Below are 6,520 nucleotides of genomic sequence, written 5' to 3'. Positions count from 1 at the left end.
AGTCTCCCACTATTAAGGTATTAGGATCAATGTATGATTTAAGCTTTAATATTGTTTCATTTACGAATGTAGGTGCTCTTGTATTTGGGGCATAGATATTCAAAATTGTGATGTCCTCTTGTTGGATTTTTCCTTTGATGAGAATATAGTGGCCGTCCTTATCTTTTTTGATTAACTTGGGTTGAAAGTCTATTTTATTAGATATTAGGATGGCTACTCCAGCTTGTTTTCTGGCACCATTTGCTTGAAAAACATTTTTCCAGCCCTTTACTCTGAGGTAGTGTTTATCTTTGTTGCATAGGTGTGTTTCTTGGATGCAACAGAATGTTGGGTCCTGTTTCCGTAACCATTCTGTTAGCCTGTGTCTTTTTATTGGTGAGTTGAGTCCATTAATATTGATAGATAATATTGACCAATGCATGTTAGTTCCTTGTGTAATGGAGTCGATGATCTTACCTTGTTTCATTGCTTGTTTTCTTTTCATTTTTGTTGGGACATTATCTGTATGCCCTCTTTTCTTGGGTGAATTCGTTTTCGTTGGATTGGAGTTTTCCTTCTAGTATCTTCTGTAGGGTTGGTTTGCTGTATAGATATTGCGTAAATTTAGTTTTGTCATGGAATATTTTGTTTTCTCCATCTATGTTGATTGAAAGCTTTGCAGGGTATAGTAGTCTGGGTTGACATTTGTGATCTCTTAGAGTCTCCATGATGCTTGCCCAGGCCCTTCTGGCTTTCATAGTTTCTGATGAGAAGTCTGGTGTGATTCTGATAGGTCTACCTTCATATGTTACTTGGCCTTTTTCCCTTGCTGCTTTTAATATCTTTTCTTTGTTCTGTAGATTTAGTGTTTTGACTATGATGTGACGTGATGTGTTTCTTTTCTGGTCTAGTCTATTTGGTGTTCTGTAGGCCTCTTGTATATTTATGGACATCTCTTTCTTTAAGTTGGGAAAATTTTCTTCTATGATTTTCTTGAAAATATTTTCTGGACCTTGGAGCCTGGAGTCTTCTTTTTCATCAATTCCTATTATTCTTAGATTTTGTCTTTTCATAGCATCCTTGATTTCTTGGATATTTTGTGATTGGAATTTTTCTGATTTTACTTTTTCTTTGAGAGAAGTATCAATTTCTGCAAGTGTGTCTTCAGCTCCAGAGATTCTCTCTTCCATCTCTTGTATTCTGTTGGTGATGCTTACTTTTGTGGTTCCTGATCTTTTCTCCAAGTTCTCCAGCTCAAGAGTTTTCTCACTTTGTGTTTTCTTTATTGATTCTAATTCTGTTTTCATGCCTTGCACCATTTCTTTTATGTGTTTGAATTTGGATTCCTGTCTCTCTACGATGGACTCTATTTCTTTGTTCATTTCCTTTTTGTATGCCACTAATTTCTTCTCTACTTGTGCCTCTATTTGTTTGGCTATGTTTGCCTGTGTTTCTTTAAGGGTTTTGTCTATTTCTTCTTTCTTTACCTCCAATTGACTGGCCATCTCTTTGAAAGATTTGTTCATTTCCTCCTTATGAGCCTCAAATAATTGAGCAAGCATGGCTTTAAGGTCATTTTCCTGTGCTTCTGATGAATTGGAATATCCATCGATTTTGGGGTTTGCTGGTGAAGTCATGATGTCCTGATTTATGTTGGAAATGTTCTTTCGCCTACCCCTGGCCATTGGCTTATCTGAGACCTTCCCTGTTTGTTTTTGGATTCAGCCGATCAGACTGGTACTGTCTCTCTCTCGAGTCTGGAGAATTCTTCAGGAAGTTGAGAGAGGTCCCGTGTCCTTAGCGTATGCTGAGGACTAGCTGTACAGGCAGGACACTTGGTAGAGATCGGCGTATCTGGGCTGTCTGCTCTCTGGTTTGGCCCTGCTTCTTTGATGTGCTCCGCCAGTTCCGTGCTGCTGTCACTGCCAGGTTATGAGGTCTTGCTGCAGCTGGAGATTTCAGGGTGGTCACGTCAGTGGGAATCGGGGTAACCAGCCTTTCTGTTCTCTGGTTTGGCCCTGGTTAGTCTTAAACTGGAGGGCTGATGTGCCCCGCCAGCTCAGTGCTGCTCCGCCGCCAGGTTAGAAAGTCCCGCTGTAACTACAAGTGAGAATTTTCATTATTTATTGTCCAATTTTGAGTGTTCTGATAAATTAACCTAAAATGGCCTAAGATTGAAAATTAGTCCTAGAAGTAGGGTATGTTTCTGTAAAAATACTTCAAAAGGCATAAATAGCCTTGGCATTAGATAAAGGCCAAGGCTGGAGGATTTTGGAAGAACAGAGAGCAAAAGCTGGTATTGATGCTCTGTTGGCAATAGTTTCTGAGGAAGGTTCAAGAGAATAGTAAAAATGCACTTTTTCTTCCTAGATATTACCTCAGTGATTGTCATCAAAATGTTGTCAGAAGCATGAGTAAAATAAATCCCATCTGATGGTGTATCAGGCAGAACTAAGGAATATCTTATTGGGGATTAGAATAAAGGTCTTCCTTGTTATAAAGTGACATTGATTTTGGCTTATTTGAGTCCATGCTTAGGAATTAACAGGTGTGATGAACTTAAAAAGTATTAAAGCATAAATTTTTAAATTTTATTTTATTAATTACACTTTATTCAATTTGTATCCCCCCATAAGCCCCTCCCTTCTCCCCTCCAGGTCCCACTCTCTCTCCCCCTTCTTCACGCATGTCTTTCCCCAAGTCCAGAAGACCTTGCTTGGTCCATCTGTGACACAGCCAGCACTGTTGAACTGTGCTCTGTCCCCTGAACACCACAGGGGCCACAGCTCTACTTACTATCTATGGATGCCTGCTTGCTCCAGGAAACACATCCCTTTCCCCAATCTTCATTGTCCAGGCCACTCCTCTGCCTGCCTTCCTGAGGATGGCTCTCAGCCCCAGGAACTTCCAAATGGCTAGCTGCCCCTAGAAACAGCACAGTCAACAAAATCCAGTGTAATATGGCATCACCAGAGCCCAGCTATCTCACCATATCAAGCTCTAGATATCCTAACACAGCAAAAACACAAGAAAATGACCTTAAATCCAATTTTATATAGACCATAGAGGCCATTAAAGAAGAAATTAATAAATCTCTTACATATATTCAGGAAAATACAATCAAACAGGTAAAGGGAATGAATAAAATTGTTCAAGACATGATAATGGAAATAGAAGCAATAAAGAAAACATAAACTGAGGAAATGCTGTAGATGGAAAAGCTAGGGAAGAAAACAGGAACTGAAGACACAAGCATCAGCAACAAAACCCAAGAGTTTGGAGAGAGAATTTCAGGCATAGAAAATACTAATGGAGACATCAATATATATGTCAAAAAAGGTAAAATCTAAAAATCTTCTGATGCAAAACTTAAAAGAAGGTTGAGACACTAAGAAAAGACCAAATCAAAGAATAATAGGAATGTAATAAGATTCCCAGCTGAAAGTCCCAAAAAATATTTTTCAATAAAATCATCGAAGAAAAATTCACCAACCTAAAGAAAGAGGTTCCTGTAAACATACAAGAAGATTACAGAACACCAAATACATTGGACCAAAAGAAGATTCCTCCTGCTATATAATAATCAAAACACAAAATCTACATGACAATGAAAAAGTATTAAAAGCTGCAACAGTAAATGGCCAACTAACATAAAAAGGCAGAGTCTCTTAAAAAGGGACTCCAAAAGCCAGAAGAGCCTTAAGAGATGTCTTGCAAACACTAAGATACCACAGATATCAGCCAAGACTACTATCTCCAGCAAAACTTTGAATCACCGAAAATGGAGAAAACACGATATTCCATGACAAAATCAAATTTATACAATAAATATCAGCAAATTCAGCCCGATAAAAGATTCTACAAGGAAAATTCCAACCCAAGGTGGATAACTACCCCCCCCAAAAACACAGGAAATGAATAACCCCACACCAGCAAAACCAAAAGAAGGAATGCACACACACACACACACACACACACACACACACACACACACTACCCCCACCAATATCAAAATAACAGGCATTAAAAATTGCCTGTCATTGATCATTAGTATCTCTCCACATCAATGGACTCAATTCCTGATAATAAGTGACAGGTTAACAGAATGGATGTACACGCACGTTCCATCATTCTGCCCAATACAATACAGGTTCCATACATTCTGCCCATTCTGCCCAACACATCTTAGCAACAATGATAGATACTACCCCAGAGTGAAGGGATGGAAAACATTTTTCCAAGCAAATGGACCCAAGAAGCAAGGTGGAGTAGCCATCCTAATATCTAGTAAAATAGATTTTAGACAAAATGAATGAAAAGTGATGGAGAAAGATACTTCATACCCATCAAAGGAAGAATCCTCCAAGATACCTCAATTCTGATCATCTATGCATCAAATACAAGGTCACCCATATTTGTAAAAGAAATATTACTAAAGCTTACACCATACATCGAACCCCACACATTAATAGTGGAAGACTTCAACACTCCAACTCACCAATGGACAAGTAATAAAGACGGTACCTAAATAGAGAAATAATGTAACTAACAGACATAATGAATCAAATGGACCTATTAAATATCTACAGAATATTTCACCCAAACAAAAGAATACAACTTCTTCTCACAATCTCCTGGAACCTTCTCCAAAACTGACCATATACTCAGTCACAAAGCAAGCCTCAACAAATCAAGAAAAACTGAAATAACCCCCTGCATCTTATCAGATAACAATGGATCAAAGGTGGACTTTTACAACAGAAGCAACAAAAAGCCTACAAACTCACTTAAACTGAACAATTCTCAACACAATGACTACTGGGTAAAAGAAGAAATAAAGAAAGGAATTAAGAACTTACTAGAATTCAATGAAAATGAAGGTACAGCATATTCACACTTATGGTACACACGAAAGCAGTGTTAAGAGGAAAGTTCATAACACTAAGTGCATTCATAGAGAAATTGGAGAAATCACATACTAGCAACTTACTAGCACACCTGAAAGCTCTAGAACAAAAAGAAGCAAACAAACCCAATAGGAGTAGATGGCAGGGAATTATTAAACTTAGAGCTGACATCAATAAGTTAGGAACAAAGAGAAAAATACAAAGAAACAACAAACCTTTGAGAAAATCAACAAGATAGACAAACCGTTAGCCAAAATAACTAAATGTCAGAGAGCTAATTTCCAAATTAACAAAATAAGAAATGAAAAGTGGAGCATAACAGACATCGAGGAGATACAAAGAATCACTAGGTCTTACTTCAAAAATCTTTCACTTCACAAAATTGGAAATGGAAAAATCTAAATGAAATGCATTATTTTTGATAGATACTACTTATCAAAGTTAAATAAAGAACAAGTAAACAATTTAAATACACATATAATCTCCAAGGAAATAGAAGCATTCATTAAAATCTTCCAACCAAAAAAGAAGCCCAAGGCCAGAAAGTTTTAGTGCAGAACTCTACAAGATTTCGAGGAAAAGCTAATAACAATACTTCTCAACCTGTTCCACAAATAGAAACAGAAGGAACATTGCCAAACTCATTCTATGGGGCCACAGTCACCCTGATATCTAAAGCACATAAAGAATTAACAAAGAAAGCGAATTCAGACCAATGTCCTTTATGAACACTGATGCAAAAATACTCAATAAAATGTTTGCAAAATGAATCAAAGAACACATTAAAAATATTATCCACCATGATCAAGTAGGCTTCATCACATCAGTGCAGGAACGCTTCAACATATAAAAATCCATCAATGTAATCCACCATATAAACAAACTGAAAGAAAAAATACACAGTTATCTCATTAAATGCGGAAAAAGCCTCTGAGAAAAGCCAATACCCCTTCATGTAAAAAGTCTTGAAAAGTTCAGGGATACAAGGCACATTCCTAAACACAATAGAGGCAATGGATAGCAGTCTGGTAGCCGACATCAAATTAAATGGAGAGAAACTTAAAGCAATTCTGCTAAAATCAAGGACAAAGAAAGGCTGCCTACTCTCTCTGTGACTATTCAAAGTAAGGGTTGAAGTTATAGGTAGAACAACAAGACAAATAAAGGAGGTGAAGAGTATACAAACTGTAACTGAAGAAGTCAAAGTATCTCTATTTACAGATGATATGATAGTATACTAGAGTAAATTCCAAAATTCTACCATGGAACTACCACAGCTGATAAACACCTTCAGAAAGCTGGCTAGTTACATTGACTTAAAAAAAATTGTCCTGCATACAAGACGTGAAAGGATAAAGATGGAACAGAAATTGAGGAAATGTTCAACCAATTACCAATCCAACTTTAGATCCATAATTGAAAGAGAGCCAAACCTTACCATTATTCACCATGTTCTGCAATGTTTGTCTAGCACAACTGTCCTCTGAGAGGCTTCATTTAGAACCTGATGGAAACATATGGAGACATCCACAGCCAAATTTAGGTAGAACTTGAGGAATAGTGTGAGAGGAAGGATTAAAGCAGAGCCAGTAGGGCAGATATTGGAGAGAAGTGAATAGTGGATGGATTTGATC

Source organism: Psammomys obesus, unplaced genomic scaffold, assembly GCF_907164565.1.
Source record: "Psammomys obesus unplaced genomic scaffold, mPsaObe1.curated_primary_1811, whole genome shotgun sequence".
In the NCBI taxonomy this organism is placed as follows: Eukaryota; Metazoa; Chordata; class Mammalia; order Rodentia; family Muridae; genus Psammomys; species Psammomys obesus.
Note: the sequence above shows the minus strand (reverse complement) of the source record.